The sequence below is a fragment of the Lepisosteus platostomus genome, chromosome 25 (assembly GCF_059453375.1).
Source record: "Lepisosteus platostomus isolate fLepPlt1 chromosome 25, fLepPlt1.hap1, whole genome shotgun sequence".
In the NCBI taxonomy this organism is placed as follows: Eukaryota; Metazoa; Chordata; class Actinopteri; order Semionotiformes; family Lepisosteidae; genus Lepisosteus; species Lepisosteus platostomus.
This window is the reverse complement of record NC_142635.1, coordinates 5237090-5258571: the sequence shown is the minus strand read 5'-3', so window position 1 is coordinate 5258571 and position 21482 is coordinate 5237090. Positions and strand designations below refer to the sequence as shown.

General features: G+C 48.3%; 1 protein-coding gene and 1 long non-coding RNA gene across 3 annotated transcripts in view; one reads left to right on the top strand and one right to left on the bottom strand.

Annotated features, from left to right (window-relative positions):
* Positions 1 to 1948: 1948 nt before the first annotated feature.
* On the bottom strand, positions 1949 to 7215 carry LOC148640910 (uncharacterized). Its single transcript, XR_015930144.1, has 5 exons — positions 7105 to 7215; positions 6940 to 6978; positions 6377 to 6493; positions 4377 to 4401; positions 1949 to 3682 (listed from the first exon to the last, which is right to left on the bottom strand). It is a non-coding gene; the product is annotated as an uncharacterized LOC148640910 (long non-coding RNA).
* Positions 7216 to 8659: 1444 nt separating this feature from the next.
* tmprss4a (transmembrane serine protease 4a) overlaps positions 8660 to 21482 on the top strand; it is a 107816-nt gene continuing 94993 nt past the window's right edge. The window contains exon 1 of one of the 2 annotated variants that reach the window (XM_088619541.1): positions 8660 to 8689. The gene's annotated coding sequence lies outside the window, so the exon portion shown is untranslated. Of the gene's footprint in view, positions 8690 to 18826; positions 19324 to 21482 lie in introns of those variants that run through there. The other variant, XM_088619539.1, reaches the window with a different exon arrangement.

Below are 21482 nucleotides of genomic sequence, written 5' to 3'. Positions count from 1 at the left end.
GGGGATGACCGGCCATCACTGGTCACCTGACCAATTGAGGGAAGGCAATTGGTCAGGGGACAGTTAAAAGCCAGAAAGAAGAGCTTTGTAGGTGTCTGTTTTTTTTCTCTCTCTAAGTTGAGGGTAAGATGACAAAACCTCTGTTTTCTGTTGCATCCATGAAAAAAAGAAAGAGAAAGGAAGTATCTGGATGGCTGACTCTGGAGCCTGTGACTTGAAAATGTGAGTTTTTGAAAAAGGTGAAAGAAATATTCCCCTTTGGAGCTGATGATCTGCTAAACTGGCCAGCTTCTTCTACAGAATGTATTTCTGGAGCTGCCCACCTGTGCATTAGTGGTGTCTGGTGTGTGAGTGTGCTGTGCTGGTAATGTGACTTGTGTTTAGGTGTGTTTCCTCTGCCATTCTTGGCTCAATCTGTGTAGCCTTGGTGAATTTCCACACATCTCTGCACTTTGATTAGACCAGGGCATCTTAAACTCCACTGCACATTCTCACTCACATTGTTAGTCTAATTATTTAATTAGCTGCATATTGTAATTGTAATACAGGGTGATTTATAGCTAACGATACCTTTAAATGAAGTGAATGCCTTGTGTAATAAGTTGTAATAGACCTTAAAAAAAATCCTATGATCTGATTTAGAAAGCGAGGATGTTAATTGTTTAGAATGATGTGCTATGTTTTTCTTATTTTTTGTAATAGTATAATGTGCGACGTTTTTCTTCTCCCATTTTTTTGCATTCTATCTAAATGTACAGGACTGCTGGGTGCCCATAAAAAAATAAAAAAAAACCTTCAGGGGACATTAAAATCTCTATCTAATCTAAATTGGCAGATTGGAACACAGACCAGAAGATCTCGTGAAACTGAGTCAGACACCCCCCCAGCGTCAAATGTCATTCTAACAACTTTGACTCGTTTAGGATGTTGTTCAGTTGTGGTTAATATGCCTCCCCACAAACTATATTGTAGGATTAAAAAGAGGTCAAAGAAGAGCAGCAAGAATGATCTCTGGTCTCAGGAGAGTGTTGGTTCTAGTTGGGTTATAGGAACTCAATCTCTTCTGTCTAGAGGGAAGGAGACGGAGAAGGGTTTTGATCTGTAAAATCCTAAGGGAGATGTTGTTAACCCCCAAGGACCTAGGAAATAGGGAAATGGGACCACAATTAGAAATCTATTTACTGTAGGTCAGCAGTGTGAGCCTGGCCAGTACCTGGATGGGAGACTCCTGGGAAAGCTAAGGCTGCTGCTGGAAGAGGTGTTAGTGGGGCCAGTAGGGGGCGCTCACCCTGAGGTCTGTGTGGGTCCTAATGCCCCAGTATAGTGACGGGGACACTATTCTGTAAATAAGCGCTGTCCTTCAGTTAAGACATAATACTGAGTTCCTGACTTTCTGTGGTCATTAAAAATCCCAGGGTGTTTCTCGGAAAGACTAGGGGTGTTGCCCCAGTGTCCTGGCCAAATTTTCCCCCTGGCCTTTACCAATCATGGCCTCCTAATAATCCCCATCTCTGAACTGGCTTCATCACTCTGCTCTCCTCTCCACTGAGAGCTGGTGTGTGGGGAGAGTACTGGAGCATCATCCAGGTGGGGCTGCACACTGGTGGGGGTGGAGGGGATCCCCATGACCTGAAAAGAGCTTAGAGTGGGGTGTCCAGGACAGCGATATATAGATGTGAGTAGTTTACTTATTATGAGCAGCAAATAAAAGGGGCTAGTTTTAACAAGGGGGAGGGGAGGAAATGGGAAGAAACTCCACTCTGACCCCAAGCTTCTGCTCAAGTTGGGGTCTGCGAAAAGACAAATTCCTAACGCAAGAAATTGTATAGGACCAATAAAGTGATCTGATCTGAAACTGGAAGATCAAAGGTCGGCTTCACCTGCCTGTTGAGAACAGGAGAAATCCTCTGCAGTTTAGGCTGGAAAATATTGTCCACACCACTGAAACTCATTTCTCATTTCTTTATTATTATTATTTTTTAAAGAAGTGCTTTCTTAATGGAATTAGTGCACCTTACCTGGAAAACCCAGAAGAAGGACCACTTACAAAAGGAGCACGATGTTTCCACAGTGCTCGCTGTTTGTTCAGGAATTAGGGACTGGGATGACCAAGCCCTCCCAGAGAGGAATAAGTACTACATTTAGAAACAGGAACGTTCCTGCTTCAACCTGGGACAAGAGGAAAAACTGGGGACACCTGTGACCTTTTATAATGTTATGGACAACTGATATAAGGAGGCAGTCATTGTGGGGGGAAAACAGTGGAATTTGCTTAAAAAAAGGGAAAATAAATATTTGTTCAGCAAAGCTGTTATTAAGAATTTTTTTAAAATCAAATTAGCCATCTGGAGAAGGTTTTTTTTTTATAAAAACCAACCCCGACATCCCTTTTGCTGTGCCGCCACCTAGTGGCAGACTTTCATATCTCAATGGCGATTGTTCGTTTAAGTTTTGTCACAGCAAGTTTAGGCCACACACAGCGTGAAAGGACCGATACTTGGAGAACGGCTGTGGAGCTTAGACCACTGGGCCAGCGATACCTTTCTCCTTCTGCTACTCTGTGTTGAGAGTCTGGGGTTTGATGATGGAGTCATTTTAAAACAAAATACTGTGACTTTTGGCCACAACAGATTAGTAGGGACAAATGCTGCTAATGAAATAAACTTTGCTTTCAAAGGCGCTATATGCAATAATCATACAGTTGGCTTTTGGTCATATAATCAAGCTGCTTTTCCAGGGCGGGGGAGCAGCTTGATTATGAGTTTGAGTTGACACTCTTAAAGTGCCAACAGGCTTGGGGGACAGATAGGAGACCACAATTAGAAGAGCGAAGGTTGCGAGGTGAGGAGTAGGGCGATAATAGCTCAGACAGGTACTGAATTGCAGAGCCTGATAGGCGAGCAGGAGGATTTTGAAGTTGACGCAAAACAAACAAAAACAAACAGATTGCTGCCTTAGCAGCAATGCTTTAATCTTGACCCTTACATCTATCGCTTTGCGATGTGATGAAGCCTGTTTAATACAAGTTAAGAAGATGCAGGCTATTTCTCTCATGGTTTAAAAGAAAGAAGGAATTTAACACGGCAAGTTACCCAGAAGGCTTCAGCAATGCTTTTAAACCTCATAAAATCCCAAATGACTGGAAACCAGGAAGACTTGTGCGGGAGGCTGGAAAAATCCATAGTTTCAGACTCCGATCTGAGGATAAGAGGGGTAGAAACTGGTGCATGTAGCTGACGACCAAGAAGAGGCTTGACTTCAACCTCCTTGTCATGTCCCTTACATTGTCCGGAGTCATTGCAGGGGTCAGAGGTCAGAGGTCAGCACAAACAGGTGTTTGACCCCGATAGATCAAATTGCCTGTAAGGTTATGGATTCCTTTAAAAGATTCTCCAGGACTTAACGAGAACAGAAAAAAAGAAGAGTTGGGACAGGAAGACATTTTCCTTTTGGTTTTTCCCGGAGTGCGAGAAGTGGCCATTGTCCAGCTGGTCCCTCGGGAGGTGAAAAGGGGGGGTCTGGGTAAGAGCAGGGTTGGGGTTCCTGGAAGGACATCACCCCCACTCGTATATCTGTCCAGTCCTCTGCCCTCTCCTCTCCAGTGGGATGGCGCTATTTCTCTCTCTTGGCCACAATGGCGCTGACGGAGAAGGGTTGCGGAGACTTCTTCCATCCCAGACGTCTGTGGGATGGGAACGCACAGCACACGTATGAGATCAATGGCGATATATTGCACTGCTACTGGGCTTATATATACAGGGTCCCTTCTGGACCAGTACACACACAGGGTCTGTGAGATAGGGTCACTACTGGGCCAGTACACACACAGGTTCACCACTGGACCAGTATGCCCAGCCTGTATGAGACAGGATCACCACTGGCCAGTACACCAGCCTGTGTGAGACAGTGTCACCACTGGGTCATATAGTACACCCAGCCTGTGTGAGACAGGGTCACTACTGGGCCAGTACATGCAGGATCTGTGAGACCGGGTCACTACTGGACCAGTACACACACAAGATCACCACTGGGGCCAGTACACCCACCCTCTGTGAAACAGGGTCACTACTGGGCCAGTACAGACGCAGGGTTACCACTGGACCACTACACCCAGCCCGTATGAGACAGGATCACCACTGGCCAGTACACCCAGCCTGTGTAAGGCAGGGTCACTACTGGGCCAGTACACACACAGGGTCACTAGTAGGGCAGTCCATGCAGGCTCTGCAACACAGGGTCACCGCTGAGCCAGTAAATAGCTGACCACTTGACCTGCTGGGGTTGGGTGGATCTGAATTTGGCCAGAGTTTGAGAAACTCAGCAGGCCTTGCAGTTTAAGACAGGCCTGCAAGCTTGCGGGGTGGTCGGGGACTTACTTTAGGGTTATTTTCTTGAAGGGTTCTGCAAGAAAAGAAAGAGAACATAATTATCCTTCAGAGCCGAGAACTAGTCCTCTTTGTAGCTGTACAGAAGCAATAATCCAGATGACTGTACCATCTCTACTCTACACCCCTCCCAGTCTCAATAGGCTGTGATGGACTGTACCATCTCTACTTTACACCCTTCTGATTCTCACTGGGCTCTGATGGACTGTACCACCTCTACTCTGCACCCCTCTCAGTCTCAGTGGGCTCTGATGGACTGTACCATCTGTTCTACACTCTTATCCACCTGATCAAACTCCTGTAATTGAAGACTGATTTGCTCCTTGAAATTCAATGCCCCCAGCTCAAAGGTACACCACACTTTCCCCAGTGCAACAGCAGTGCACCCCAGGGGTACACATTCCTGGTGCAGGTGGCCCCCACACCTGTAAGTTTTCATTCATCAGCTGAGTTTCCTTGGTGTGCTTGTTGTACCTGAGCAAACAAACGTGCTTGATTGCAAAGTTTGCGAGTTATCTGCTCAAAGGATTGGGATTTTATCTTTGATCCGAAATCTAATAGTATTGCTCTTGAGCTGCACCTAGTGTTACCGGTTCGAATGAATCCTGTAATTAAGTCGGTTCAGGGCACAGCTGGGTAGCTGGGAGATGGGCTGCTATTGGGGCTTGGGAACCCCTGGGGTACACCGATCTGTGTTCCAGATCGATTTCTACCCTCTCATGGGCACCTGGGCAAGCCCTGCAGCAGTCAGTAAGAACATGTTCCGCGTGGCAGCATGTGTCGTGTGCCAAGGGGTACAGTTACACAGCTTGCAGCTTTCAGGACCAGCTTGTGTCAGTGGACCAGCTGACTTTAAAGGGGAGCTGCAGCACTCGTTTCATATTTGGGGGTCAGAAAGAATCGGCATGGATGCGTGCATTTCAAGCTGCAATGAAAGTAAAATGTACACAGTAACCTGTGAAATCTCCTGTTAACATCACAAAATTGAGGTGATATCCAGGGATGCTCAGCGCCATGTTCTATGATTCTGAACGAGGCAACAAGACTTCTGGTGAGGTGAAGCAGCTCTATTACACTGTAAACACGCAGGCTTGTGAATCCAGGTCTTTTAATCCAGAAGGAATATTGCTCTCCACTAAGAGATGGTTTTGTCGACAAATAGTACTTGTCAACAACCTGTACTTATTTGCTCGTCCATCACGTAACATTAGTCATTACAGTGACTAGTGAGCAGGAAGGGCCGCCTCACGTGACAGTTCGTAGAAACTCTCGACAACATGGCGACAGTAATTTCACAAAGATCACGATTTTGGGGTCCATTAATAATTTGACACATTTTTCTACAATGTAAATGTGTTTTTTTTAACGAGATCTATTAACCAGGCTGAGAAAGTGGGAGTGCAGTTCCCCTTTAAGCGCCACCTGTATTTGCAAAGTCTTGCCGAATCGCAGCTGAACCGGTCGTGGTTTCTGCAGAGAGTGTTTCGTTGTCAAAGAGGGGACACCTGGCAGTTTTCAGGTTCCAGTTGGAATGGCAACAAAGAGCAAGCTGCATCTTCTGCTTTTGGCATATCTTTGATTTGCATCACAACATTTCCCAGTTTGATGTCGAGATAACATGGTGGAGCAGTGTTCCGTATTGCTGCCTTGCAGCGCTGAGGCCCTGGGTTCACTTCCTGGGGTGCTGTCTGTGTGGAGTTTGTCTGCGTTTCCTCCAGGTGCTTCAGGTTTCCTGGCAAGCTGGTGGGTTAACTGGCTGCTGGGAAAATCTGCCCTGCTGTGAGTGTGTGTGTGTGTCTGTGTGTGCCCTGAGATGGACTGGCGTCTCATCGGGGTGTATCTTGCCTTGTGCCCATTGCTTTCTGGGACAGGCTCCATCTCTTCAGTGACCCTGAACCTCATAAAGTGGTTAGACAATGGCTGGATGTTTGGATGAGGGATCAGCTGGGAAAATGGGTCATGCGAGGCAGGGAGACGGAGAGGGGACTCACTGCGCTGGCAGTGACAGAACTTCTTGCAGCAGTGCTTCAGCAGGCAGACAATCAGCAGGCAGGCCAGGATCGACAGGCCGATGGCGATGCCAATCCCGAGAGGCCCTATGCGATGACCTGAAACACACACACACGCGCGGACACCGTTAACTCTCCGTTTTGTTTCCGCCTTGCCATCTCCCTCCAACGCCTTCGCTCCCGCCTGCAGTAGTAGTACCGTGAGTGCCTTCTCTCCCAGCCGCGCTTGACCGCAGTTCGCCACTTTCTGTTCTGTCTATACCAGGGGCTTTTTGGCCCAAAGTCCCATCATGCACAGCACCAACTGGGGAAAAGCCCAGAGAGAGGCTGGGGTCGTTTAACATCAGATCAGAATCACACCAGAAGTCGTAGATCTGATTGCAGGCCTGGGATTCGGGTGACTGAATATTTAGTTAGCTGAAAGCAGATCCCTTCTTTTTTCCCCATTCCTCATCCTCATCCTATGTGAACTTTGTGAAGGCAGCACAGGAAGAGCGCAAAACGGACAACACGGAGATTATCGGCGGTGTGGAGGGCGTACTCACTCGGGGGACGGACGGTTGCCATGCCAGCTAGCGGGTTCCCTGCGAAAAAGGAAAGATGTCCAATGAAACAATTAGTCCAGCGGGATAATCCCCCTCTCACTCCCTCATCCTCGCGCCTCGTCCTTCTCTGGCTGTCGGTTCGGAATTGTGACGCTTCTCCCTTACTCTTCCTTCGTCAGACTCTCTCTTCAGGCTCCGCTCCTCCCTCTGCCTGCTCTCAAGTACTCCCGTCTGCTCTCCTCTGCCGTCCAGGCGGGTAACTGGATCGACATCATTCTTCAAACCGGTCTGGCCTCATTCCCCCTCTTTTAAAGACTGCGCGGCTGATGTGACACGTCAACCAGCGCCAATAAGGTTGCCGTCACCCAAGCCAGCTTCATCGTGTGCTGTCCTTGCGCGGTTTTGGGCTGCTTTTCTTACAAGTGTGCAGTGGTGAGCGTTGCTGCCTTGCAGGGCCCTGGGTTCGATCCCTGGGGTGCTGTCTGGGTGGTGTTTGCATGCTCTCCCTGGGTTTGCATGGGTTTCCTCTGGGTGTTTCATTTTCCTCGCACCGGCCAAAGACATGCTGGTGGGTTAATTGGCTTCTGGGAGAAGTGTGTGTCTGTATGTGACCTTGTGATGGACTGGCGTCCTGTCCAGGGTGTATCCTGCCTTGTGCCCGTTGCATGCCGGGATAGGCCCCAGCTCCCCCAAGACCCTGTACTGGATAAGCAGCTACTGAAAGTGATATGATGTTTATCTTTGGAAGTGACTTTTCGAAAGAAAACCAGAGAGCTGCGTCACGAAAACTCAGGGAATCCAAACAAATCTTTGTTCTTTTTTGCTGGTGGGCAATACTGGGTTGGGGGCACAGACAAATAAATCCTGAAAATCATAAATGGGGATAAAATATGATGACAAAAGTGGGCATTTCTGTCCATAACCCCAGCCTGCCGTACACAGTGAAGGCTTCTGTCTTAACACCAGAAGGGGTTTGAGTTCAGATTTCAGCTGTCTGTTTATCCTGGCTCGTAGTTCATCCCATTGCTTTCTGGGACAGGCTCATATAGCACGTCAATAGCACTGCGGCTACAGAGCAGAATGTATTTTTGACAGGTTTCCATCCACGTTCCTGAACTTGCTGGACTGGTTTGGAAAACCGCCGATGGGGCCAGCGTTCTTTATCACTTCAATGATTAAAGACATTCCCCCAGGGGTCTCCTGTGAACGGAACAAGCAGGCATGCATAAAAAAAAGAAATGCATTGTGGGGTTGATAGCACTGTACATCCTCCTTATGATCTCATGCTTTGCTACAACAGCACCAGGCCTGGTGAAATTTACACGAGCACCGCAGGGTAAAGGCAGTGTAAAAGTGGAGCAGACATTCACAGCCAAGTAAAAGCCTTGTCTTCACTAGGCCGCAAAGGTGTAATTAAGGAAATGTCTTTGTTTTAGACTTGGAACTCTTTTAAGCTGTGCATAGTCTCTACACTATGACCTTGTGTTAGAGTAGCCATTCTCCCACATGCTCAGTGATCACATGATTTGTATATATATAAACGATGATATAAGCGAGCTTTAAATAGAAGGGCTTTGTTCATGGTCACAGGTAGTTATAGGTGTTGATGTTCTTGTTTGCTGAGCCCGTCGGGGAGGGGGATACTGCAAGCAGATTTCTGCTGATCGAGCGCCTGTTTGTCACTCCCTGCGTTGGAGCAGAGCAGAGGAGGGTGTGCAGGTGGTGACCTGATGGTGTCTGATAAGAGCAGGTAAGCAAGCAAGTGCATCATATTGTAAATTATGCAAAGGAAATTTCCTTTGACTGTTTCCTTTGATCAAATCATGCAACGGGTTTGTACCATCTCTTTGATCCTGATTCGTGAGTAATGCTGCATCCTCCTGATAGAAATAGTGATTTAAAAAAGCACGAATCCGCAGAAAAAAAAATGGCACAGTTTAAACTCATTGGGTGTATTTAGCATTGCAGTCACAGCTGTTCGTGCACACTTGAAGTTAAAGAGCTGCTGTCCAGTGGAAATGGATTAGAAACACTTTCAACTTCACTTTCATCCAAGCCTGGCCAGTACCTGGATGGGAGACTCCTGGGAAAGCTGAGGCTGCTGCTGGAAGAGGTGTTAGTGGGGCCAGCAGGGGGTGCTCACCCTGCGGTCTGTGTGGGTCCTGATGCCCCAGTATAGTGACGGGGACACTGTACTGTAAAAAGGTGCCGTCCTTCAGATGAGACGTAAAAACGAGGTCCTGACTCTCTGGGGTCATTAAAAATCCCAGGACATTTCTTGAAAAGAGTAGGGGTGTTACCCCAGTGTCCTGGTCAAATTTCCCCCTGGCCTTTCCCAGTCATGGCCTCCTAATAATCCCCATCTCTGAACTGGCTACATCACTCTGCTCTCCTCCCCACTGAGAGCTGGTGTGTGGGGAGAGGACTGGAGCATCATCCAGGTGGGGATGCACACTGGTGGGGGTGGAGGGGATCCCCATGACCTGTAAAGAGCTTTGAGTGGAGTGTCTAGAAAAGCGCTATGTAAGTGTAAGGACTTATTATACATTATTATTATAACTTTATTAGAATGTATTGAACTTGATCAACATTGCACTATTAAACAATCCTTAATCAGGGACATACTGTACAACACTGAATCAGATGTTTAATAGGAACCAGATGTTTCCGCAGCTTTTATCAACTTGCAAAATATTCCAGTATTGATACCGAATCCCTAAACCTTAATTAATATCCTGACAAGGGCTGGGTTGTGCCGAGGCATGGACAGAGTTTAATTCGGAACTACAGTGGACTGGTAAGCATGCATCCTGCTTTTATTAAGTCACCAGTTGTGGATTCTAGACATATCTGGGCAGAGCACCTGCATTGTTGAGAGCTGGGCTCACCCAGATTCCTGCATGCAAACGCGTGAGCTCTTTGTATTTATTTTTAAACCAGTGAGGTAAACAAGGGGTGGAGGGGCTGCTCATTTGATCTCTGCCTCGGGGTGTGAGTGCCTTCGTTTTGCCTCGGTCCGTCACTGGCGGAACCCGACTAGCGAGTCAATAGAGCCGCAGGGGACAGCCAATGAGAGACCGGCTCAGAGGAGAACCGGGCCACAGCGTTTTCCTGCCAGGACACTGAAATCTGATTGGCTGCCAACCGTGTTTGTCATTGAAAAGCTCCTCCCCTTTAACCCCCAGCTAGGACGTCTCTCTCTTGAGAGGGGAGGGACTTCCTGTTTTGTTCTGTCGGGGAAATGTCGTGATGTTTTGTTTTCCATGCAAATCTAGGCACAGATGTTGATTCACTGCTTACCTTCCATCCATCCATTTTCTATCCACTTTATCCAGTACAGGGTCACAGCGTTCTTCAGCCTATCCCAGCAAGCAACAGGCACAAGGCAGGATATACCCTGGATGGGACACAAGACACAGACACACTCAATTATCCCACTATGCCCCAACTGACCTACAAGCATGTTTTTAGACTTTAGGGGGAAACCCACATGAATATGAAGAGAACATGCAAACTCCACACAGACAGCCCCCCAGGAATCAAACCCAGGGCCCCACTGCTGCAAGGCCGCAATACTCACCACTGCGCCGCCTTTTAACTGAGCTCAATGATTGCTCATTAGGTCCACAATCTCTATCTGAGAGATGTATTGTTGTGTCTCAGTGGTTCACCTGCACGCGATGATTGTTGATTTGGTCCAATGTCGGATTTGTGGGGTGTGCTGTATGGCGCCTCGGTTTCCTCCCGCAACCCAAAGACACACTAGTGGGTTAATTCCCTTCTGGGAAAATTGGTCCTGGTGTGAGCGTGTGTCTGTGTGTGTCCTTGTGACTTTCGCTCGCTTTTTTTAGTGCAAGGGTCTCCATTTAAAGCGTCAAATTAGTCAACAATTATCGCACGGGGCCCCTCTAAAATAAGCCAAAGACACACTGAGCTGTTGTGCTTTTGTTTTTGTGGTCCTTTCGGGATGTGCCGTCAACTCGCATCGAAGCAATGGAATTTCCCGTCAAGAAAGTGGCGATCTTCTCCTCTGGGGGAAACAGCCTGTTATTTCATCTAGAAACAGCAGAGGGAGATGCATCCCCTGAAACCCATCACAAAAACTGCGTACAGTGCGTCTTCCGGTGCCGTGTTGTGATGGAGACTGAGAGAGCAGCTGGTCTGAACTGTCGCAAGGTGCGCTGGCATTTGTACGAAAATCGGCACAGATACAAACGAGGGTGGGGGCGCCTCAGCTCATCTAGTGAATTGGTCCCAGGATCTCATCCGGCTGTTTTCCTGAGAGAAGCCAAGGCACCCGCTGCAACGATGGGGGCTGGATAGCTCGTTCCATGCCCCCACCACCCTTTGTGTAAAGGAGAGCCTCCCGTTCTCAATTTGCAATGTATTTCCAATCGTTTCCCCTTACGCCTTCTGGTGCGTGTTTACAGCCCTCATTCTGAAGAAATCCAGACAGCATCATCCATATAAAGCAGGGAGAACAAACGAACTAATAACGCTTTTTTGTCTTGAAGCAATATTTAGAGCCCATCTCCCCTTATTCTTCTAGATCGCCCTAAATCATCTGTTATTTAATGATTAAGATCTCTTCATTGATCAGTTAAAGAAGTACTTTTTCTGTGATGGAGCACTGGTCTTTCAGGCTCAGGGGTTTTGTGATTTTTTGTTGCACCAAATATTCTCTAAATGGGTGACATGGTGGCGCAGTGGTGAGCGTTGCTGGGGCCCTGGGTCCAATTCCCAGGACCCAGTCTGTGTGAAGTTTGCATGTTCTTGTGAGTTTCCTCCAGGTGCTCTGTGAAAATTGATCCTGGTGTGTGTGTGTGTGTCCTGTGACGGACTGGTGTCCTGTCCAGGGTGTGTGTGTCCTGTGACGGACTGGTGTCCTGTCCAGGGTGTGTGTGTTGATGTGTTTCCTGTGACGGACTGGTGTCCTGTCCAGGGTGTTTCCTGTCTTTTGACCATTACTTGCTAGAATGGAAAATGGATGGAGATTCTGTAAATTCCTTAATTTAATACCCCACCTATTTAACTGGTCAGTTGCATTGCTCCAGGGCTTTAGAAATTAATGATTTAAAGGCTTCTTGTAATATCTGCTCAACTGGAGCCCTCCAGATCCAGGGAAGGAGATTCCTGTTCTAGATCCTGCCAGGAGCAAACTCAATTAAACTTTTTCTCATTAAACCTACACGGGTGCGTAGTATAGGGAAAGTCATTTCTCGTGAGTCTCTCAGGTGCAGTATATGAATAGAACAGCAGACAAGACCATCGCCAGAAATACAATAACAATAACAGTATGGTGCCAGTGCAAAATTGTCATAAACTGTGCCCAAACAGAGAAGTATACTAACAGGACAAAAACAGTGCAAAAATAATATGACGATTAATAAATAGTACAACTGTTTATTATCAACATGTCACCCCCCCAGTTCTGTCTAACTCTCATTAAAAGTGTTCTTCTTATTAATCGTGGGTTCGCCCTCGTTTCGGGTGTATTTAAAGGCTGACTTTTTTTTGTTGTCTTTGAAGCACATGGGGGTTTAGTTTACTGTAACTCCACAGAACACGAGCGGACAAAAGCGAACCAGAATATTAACTCTTTGATCTTTTGTCATTCCAGTCGGGAGAGTTTCCGGTTGCTGCCTTTTGTGGTACACGTGTGCTTCCGAGACAATTGACCATCATTTCCCTCTCCAGACTTACAGTAAATGAGCTTATTTTGTTTTCAGGTCACACCTGACAGTAAATTCGCCTTCTTATGGCTCGAGTGTCACAACCCTTGTGAGCTTGTGCTGCTGGCTTACAAACCAGGGTGATGTGGTCCAGTGAAAGGCTTGATTACAAGGCTGAGCCTCGAGCAGACCAGACATCGCTGGTTTGTGTCGTTCGATCATCGGTCGGCGCTCCTGCCCGGGCAGAGAGGGCTGCGGTTGGGCACGTGTTGGCCGGCTGGGCATCTGGGAGCTGGCGGCGTGATCAGTGAAAAGCACATCACACCTCCAGTCAATGGTAACGGTCCTGTAGGGGCTCTGAGAAGCGTGGGTTGTGCCAATCGCCAACATCTAGTAATAATAATAATTCCTCACACTTCTATAGCTCTTTTCTGGACACTCCACTCAAAGCACTTTAGAGGTCATGGGGATCCCCTCCACCCCCACCAAAAGGTGTGCAGCCCCACCTGGATGATGCTCCAGTCCTCTCCCCACACACCAGCTCTCAGTGGGGAGGAGAGCAGAGTGATGAAGCCAGTTCAGAGATGGGGATTATTAGGAGGCCATGACTGGGAAAGGCCAGGGGGAAATTTGGCCAGGACACTGGGGTAACACCTCTACTCTTTCCGAGAAACGCCCTGGGAATTTTAATGACCGCAGAGAGTCAGGACCTCGGTTTTATGTCTCATCTGAAGGACGGCGCCTGTTTACAGTCTAGTGTCCCCGTCACTATACTGGAGCATCAGGACCCACACAGACTGCAGGGTGAGCGCCCCCTACTGGCCCCACTACCACCTCTTCCAGCAGCAGCCTCAGCTTTCCCAGGAGTCTCCCATCCAGGTACTGGCCAGGCTCACACCTGCTGAGCTCCAGTGGGGCTGCCAGCTGGGAGCTGCAGGTTGACGTGGCTGCAGGTGAACAATGCTGGATGATGGACTGGGGTGTATTTTGCGACCGCGGATGGTGTGAAGCTCGCCCATGGCGTCGTCGGAGCTTCAGAGTCTTCTCTCTCGCGGGGCGACCCTGCCTGCCGTTCAAGTTTCCGTCAGGGAATGCGAGAGAAGAGAGAGCCCTGAACATAGCGGTGTTAGAGGAAGTAGTATTATCTGAACAAGCGGCGGGGTTTTCCCCAGTCCTCTGATGTGAGCCGACAGAGTAGCTGGTGAATACCAGAGCAAGAGGGAAGGTCACGAACCGGAATGGAGGTGATCCTCCTCCCCTCTTTGAAAGGAACTCGCGGTAGAGAGGTGCAGTCAGGTCAGGGCTCAGCTCAACCCCAGAGCAACACCTTCCTGTTCTCTGCCCCTTTGACACTGCTGTGTCCCCTCTCTCTGTCTGAATCCGTCTCTTCCCTCTGCGGTCCTCCCAACAGACCACCTGCTGCCCCACAGGTGGGTCTTTCTGCCTCAAACGCCTCTTTGGTTTTGTTTTGGTTTTTTTCCTAACCAATCCCTCTCCATCTGCAAGGGATGCACAATCGAGCTGCAGGCTAGGCTTGGAATAAAATCCAAATGCATCGGAGAAAGGACGATTAACTGCCGGTCCGATCGATCGGTCCCTTGTCAGGATGAAAACTTCAGCTCTGATCGGTTCTCCCCCTTCTCCTCTCCTTCCTCTTTTTCTCTGCTTCCCCTCTATCCCCCACCCTGACGCCTCTGCACCCTAAAAATCATCTTTCTAATCTTCTGCGTCATTCTCTTTGCTTCTTGAAAAACGTCCACAGCTGTGGAGGCCCCCGAATGTTTGCAATAGTACCACCGAGGCGTCAGGAACTGCCCTGTATGCAGAGCTGCTTGTCTGTGGAAAGAGTTTTGTGCCCACAGTGGCATTTATTTTTGTTTGTGCCCAATGATCAGCAGAATCCCTTTCTACTGGCAATAAAAGAGGGGAGTTTGAGAGCCTCTGGAAAAGGAGAACGTTCTGAGAGGCCAAGGAGAGTGAGTATTTTTCTGTGACGATTCGCCAGATGGTTTGTTTTCCAATGTATTTACCCCCCCCTTCGCTCGGATGACCCCGCTATGGAATCTCGGGATTATTCAGCATATGGCTCCCAGTGAGGGGCCTCATGTGGCAGAGCCGCTCTTCTCCGTGCCTGCCAGGAGAGTTAGTGCTGATTGGAGGAGTCTCGGGTCCATTGCTGATGTCACTGTTGATCTGAATGCTGATTGGCCCCTGACCTACCAATCCTGGGGGGGGGGGGGGGGCTCAACCAGGAGTGCACCCTGCTTGGGGAAAACCCATTAGAGAGTCTAATTGACATTGACAAAGGAGAGCCCCCTCTGGATTGGGGGAGATCTCAGCAAATTATTTTGTTCAATGCAGCTCCGTGAGGGACGAACATGTGAACATTCCACCAAGAGACAGTGCCTTTCCGCAGGCCTTTTGCACACGTTACACTGGCTGGGACTGGTTACTCGAACCCGTGGGTGGGCGGTATTCCACAAAGCTGTGCTTTAGCCAGGCCACCTGGAATGCCACGACAGAGAAGGTTGTGTGTATGGCATGCTAATCTCTCTGTAATCGCTCATACTGTAGGTGTGTCTCTGTAAAAATGCATGGGCTTTCACTGGATCTCTCCAGTGCATTGGGTGTGTTCTCTCCTTTTCCTTAAGGCTGACCGCTCGATCGCTCTGGGAGACGACAGCGTCTCTAGGAGTGCCCACGACGTATGGGTGAGAATTTGGTGTCGTCTTCTCCGACAGACCAGAGCCGGGAAATGCCGATCTCGCCTCGTAGACGCTGCGCTGTTCCGAAACGAGCCACAAATTAGTCAGAACTGCAACAGAAATGCGGTGCTTCTCCGTCCGAGAGTGCTTGGGGGTGTTTTCTCGTTAGCGGTTCAGTGATGTAATCTCCGTTTCAGTGGTTGTGCGTTGAACCCACAGGCAGGGAAGTGCGCGTCACTGGTGTCTGACATCGGCTTGCGTTTGCTGTGGATCTGCGGGCACGTTCTCGGAGAGGCTGCAAACAATCGCAATTGTGCTCAGACCCGTTCTGTTTAGTATCTCTTGTGTGTGTTACCATCTGTTCAGAGGGCCTCTGTGAGCTTTGTACCAACTTTTCCTGCTGGAGCTGCGCTATTTTAGAAGGTGGACATACTGGTTTGAACTGGAGGGGAAGAACGCTGGACCCAAGGGCTGCTGTGTGATTCTATACTGTGTGATTCAGGAGTGTGTGCTACGAACCTGAGTAACCAAATGTGTTAAAAGAAGTGCATCTTTGGCAGATAGGGAAGAGGAAGATGTCCGTGATTTTGGGACACTGCCAGTCTGATCAGCACAGGGAGGCGTGATAGAGAAGAGAAAAATATTTAATCACTTAGTGATCACAAAGTTTAATCACTTTGAGAAAAATACACCGGGCATGTCTGTGTGCTTCGCTCCCATGCGCATGAAATGAAAACTTCTTTTAACCTCTGAGACGGACTCCTGACGCTCTTTTAAGGGAACCCATGGAAATATTTCTCCAATCCATCCATCTTCTTACCACTTCAGTTCGGGGTCTCAGGGGAGCAGGAGTCTATCCCAGCAAGCAAAGGGCACAAGGCAGGATACCCCTTGGACGGGACGCCAGTCCATCACTCACCAGCATGTCTTTGCACCGTGGGAGCACCCGGAGGAAACCCATGTGAACATGGGGAGAACATGCAAACTCCACACAGACAACACCCCAGGAATTGAACCCAGGGCCCCCACCCAGCACTGTGAGGCAGCAACGTTCACCAGTGTGTCTCCGTGCCACCCAGTATGTGCTAAAATGAGGTCAAAATCTGCCAAGTTTAGATTTTTATATTGATGATACCAAATATTTAGCAAAACACAACCAGATATAAATCAAGCACTGGCTACCTTGTCCCACTGCTGCTGATGATGTGACGTAGATGTAGCAAAACATTTCCACCCGAAATCAGACAGGACTGAACGTATGCTGACTGGCTCTCCTTATCAACTCCACATCGGTGTCGGCTTTCGCTGGGGCTGAATTCGCTCCAAGACAGAGCAGGAAGTCGTGTGCTCAAAGTTGTGAAAATAATGCCAGATCTCTCTCAATCTGCCAAAAAAGATTAAAGAGATAACGCTTTTGACTTTTCAAAATGATTGATTCTTAATCGGGGCTTGCCGTTGTATCCAAAATGTTTTTAAATGAGCTACACTTTGCCCCAAACTCAACATTTTTTAGTTTCACTTCTAGAACAAAACTGGAAATATTGCTGCTTACTTACAAGCTTTAGAATGCATTTCTCACTCCTGTCTCTGTCAGTGAATCATTAAGAGAGGAGTTTATTCTACACATTCTGCTTATTTGCTAGTTAAGTTAAGCTAAACATGAGTAGCTTTCTACAGTTTTATAATTTTATGACTTGGCAGAAACTTTTGGTGGTCTATTTCAGGCTCGACATGAGTTGTAACCCAATTTAGAGAACAGTTTTCCTCCATTAATCTTCATATAACAAAAGTAACACTACTAATGGTCTATGAACTCATTGAACTATTTAATAACCTGAGATACACACCAGTCCAGACGGGAAGTGTTTATATATTTAGTGGAAGGAAATGTTTGGAGAAAAATATCTCATAGTCACCTGATCCTTCGTCACTCCAAAATGATGAAATAGTATCGCTGTGACATAAGGCCTCCAGGCCCAGCCCAATGACCCAATGCGTGTTTCTTATTTTGAAACATCCATTCCATTCATTATCTAACCACTTCATCCAACTCAGGGTTGCGGGAGGGAGCTAAAATCTATCCCAGCAAGCAATGGGTACAAGGCAGTGTACACCCTGGACAGGACACCAGTCCAGCACAGGACACCAGTCCAGTCCAGCACAGGACACACACACACACACTCCCAGATGCCAATCAACCCACCAGCAAATCTTTGGGCTGTGGGAGGAAACCAGAGCACCCAGAGAAAACCCATTCAAACTTGGTGAGAACATGCAAACTCCACCCAGACAGCACCCTGCGACTCACACCCAGGACCTCAGGACCTCGAAGCCCCAATGCCACTCACTGCGCCACAGTGCCTCCAAACAGCATGAGTCACGATAACAGAGACACAGAAAACCGGTTTGCAGATGAGTCTGCTCCTTTACTTTTCCAGCCTGTCGGTGGTTTCGGAATGCAGGAACCCCATGAACTGATGAATCAACAACACTCTCAGAAAGGGCGGAACTGGTTCGTTGCACACAGACCGTGGGGTATGGGACATAAACATGTCGTCACGTGCTTGTCAGATCTGCCTCACAGAGGAATGTCAGCCTGTGTTTTTTTTTCCCTCTCTGCTTCATAATCCAAAAAACAAAACCTATGGATACCTATTCTAAAAATGCATTCCCTATGTACGCAGACAATACACTCATGCTCTCCCTTGTAGTGATCCACATTTTAATTCAAGGAGGCCACTGAAAATTCTCTCGGTTATGATTGACCCATAATTCTCATTTGGATTTTGGATCTAATGGATTTGTCCGTTTTCTCATTTTTAGTAGCCCTTGGGGTTGGTTTTAACAGTCTGTGTTAAACTCCCAGGAAGCACAGTGATGCAGTGGTCAGTGTTGCTGCCATGCAGTGCTGGGGCCCTGGGTTCAATTCCTGGGATGCTATCTGGGTGGAGTTTGCATGTTCTCCAAGTTGGTGTGGGGTTACATCCAGGTGCTCCTGTTTCCTCCCACGATGCAAAGCAAAGACAAGCTGGTCGTTTTAATTAGCTCTTGGGAAAACTGGCCCAGGTGTGAGTGTGTGTGTGGGTGTGTCCTGCAATGGACATTGCTTGCTGGGATACCCCCAGCGCTCCTGTACTGTAGTTCAGGTGGGCATCTGCGTCAGGATGCATAGTCTAAAAAGGAACAAGTAACAGGTTTATTCCCTGTGGAAAAGAGAAGAGAGAACGTTTTAGGCTGTGAAGCCTTCTTCGGGTGTGAGCTCACACCTGTACTGTGCTGGGTCAGTTAGCAAATAGGCCAATGAAATGAAACTCAATGCACAATTTGCTCTGTGCCAGACGAAAGACCTTCATTTCCTGAAACCCATGTCTGTATGTCACTGCTCCGAGATTGAGAATTGATACCCCCCCGTGTGCGCCAGTGGCTTTTATTTGGGCTGGGAGCAGTGCATGTGTGGCGGCAGGAGAGAAGGCTCGGGTAGCTCTCACTGTGTGAGAAAGTGCAGCCTGGATAACAAAAAGATGAAGACAGAGAGGCCCACGCCTTTCCTGGCTCGAGTCGGGAAGATCCAGCGAGCGGGCCGTCCTGAGAGACGGGAGACAAAAGGACAGCTTCCTGGTGAAAACCAGGATCAAGGAAGTGCGAGGAATATCGGCTTCTATTGCTGGCGAGGCTGAGAAGCAGACACCTGTGCACGGCGCGACTGAATTCAGACCCAGGAGGAAGTGCAGGGGGGCAGACCCGGGGCAGGTGGAGGCCGGCTCTTCCTGTCGGAGAGCAGTAGCGGGACGGGGGCGACGTTTATAAAGAACCCCGATTAATCCCGGAGAGGCAGACGAGCGGGAGGGGGTCAGACCGAGACTACTGCAGAAACTTCAGGCGGGTCGTTCAAGGGGGCGAAACAGAATCTCTTCCCAAACCACGTTCCCAGCCCTGTCCTTCGCCAGGGACCAGTGAGGAGGCAAGGGGGAACCGCCGGATGATCGTTTCTTAGCCCTGTTATTCCGGTAGGTGCCGATTTGATACTTTTTTTTAAAAAAAATAAACGGGACTGCTGCGCGTGCCTTCGCGATCCGGCCCGCTGTTCGTGCTAATTGCTCGTGGAAATGGTCATCGTGGAAACTGCACGGCCCGTACTTCCGTCAGCGCTCCTGTCCCCGCAGGATACCCCACAGCACGGAGCGGGAGATCGCCCGCCCTCCTGCTCAGGTGTGAATTCGCGTTCCAGCGAGCGAGCGGGCGGGCGGGCGGGCGGGCGCCCTGTTGACGGTCGCTCTCGAGGCTCTGGCCAGCACCGGGAGTATTTGAAACCGATCAACCCAGGAGAGGTTGATAGATAGGACCCGGACAACCCCCCGCCCCTACAACCCCCGATTCTCGGGGTTCGGGGTTCGGGATACTGGTTCATCGGTCCTGGCGAATCTCCTGAGTTTTTCTAACGGGGCGCCGGTCGCTGTCATGGCTCTGTCAGTAAGAGTAATAACAGAACATGGGCGAGTTCAGAGCACTGTTTGGTAGTTCTCAGCGAATTGATCCCAGCTCCACACCCCCACCACTCTTTGTGTAAAGCAGCGCCTCCCGTCCTGATTGGAAGGATGCCATCCAGGTGTGTCTTGAAAATCCTGGTGAGAGAGAGTTGAAAGCTGTCTTGCAAGCTGATCAAAGTGATCAGACTGTGGTTGACTAATATTCTTATGTCATACTTTAAATCCAGGTCCATTAATACTGAACATTACTTACAAATGCACAAAGAATATTTACAAATAAAACACTTTAAAAAAATAACAAGTTCAGGAGTATCATGGGTGGCAAGGTGGTGCAGTGGTGACTGTTGCTGCCTCACAGTGCTGGGGCCCTGGGTTCGATTCCTGGGGTGCTGTCTGTGTGGGGTCTGTATGTTCTCTCTCACTGTTCTTGTGGGTTCCTTCCCACAATGCAAAGAGATGCTGGTCGGTAAATTGACTTCTGGAAAATTGGCCCTGGTGTGAGTGTGTGTGTCTGTCCTGTGATGGACTGGTGTCCTGTCCATGGTGTCTATGTCTGTGTCCTGTGATGGACAGGTGTCCTGTCCAGGGTGTACCCTGCCTTGTCCCTGTTGCTTGCTGGGATAGGCTTCTGAAGAAGCAGTTAGAAAATGGATGGATTTTCTTTTAAAAAAATGGATGGATAAGCTTATGTGTGTAGCCCAGTATTTGATATCAGTTATTTTCTGTGCTCTGTGCAGTAGTATGCATGCTAATCTTGTCTTTCAAGCATAGTTTCTTTGAATATACAGACGTATGGGTGTCTGGGCATCAAAATATTTACACTGAAGGTGGGAGCTAATTTGCTTGGGCCCTCAATGGATCATCCTGAATAATCAATCAAGCAACCAAGACAGGCTGGAAGGTGACTTGGGAGAAGGATCTTTTCGGTGGTTGGCAATATTCGGGCTGCAACTCTGCAAAATGCAAATTCAGTCGTGGAGCTGTTTCATGAAGCGAGATCACGCAGTCAGCTGGATAACTTTAGTAAACATGTTAACAAAAGTCTGGCTTTTCGGTTTCATGAAGTAAGCTTGCATTGTGTCCGGTTAAGTTACCATAGCAACACATCCTCTATCCCTCACCTGTTCTTTAGCCTGGCTTGGTGGTTAAGAGCTCACAATCTGACCAATCTGTCCCCAATAGACGTCACTGGTCTTCAGGGATCCAGTTGACATTAGAGCTTTTTCGAGATGGGCAAAACCCACTGCAGTTCACTGTTAGTTTTTATGTGACAAATACAGTTTCGGCAGACAGGGTCTACTTTACATTCACAATCTCTTAAACTGAGCATATTGCTTGTGGTAGCTCAGTGCTAAAAGAAACTCAAGCTCTGTTCACAGGGCTGAGATTCTTTGTGACTTTACTGTATTGGCGACTCAGAGTGCTTCAGTGAAGCCACAGTGTGTCATGCAACGAGGAAAGTGGTGTTTGCACTAAAACCGTTTTTGTGTGCTTTCATAATGTTCCCTGGCCATACATTAGAGAATAGCATCAAACAGGGTTTTAATGAAATAGCTGGTAATATTCTCGTGTATAATTCTACCCACTGTACATGTAGCCTCTGTTCCCTCTAGCTATGCACTGTGATCTGAACATTTCTTATAGCATTCCCTAATAAAGTGGGTGCTCTGAACTGCGCG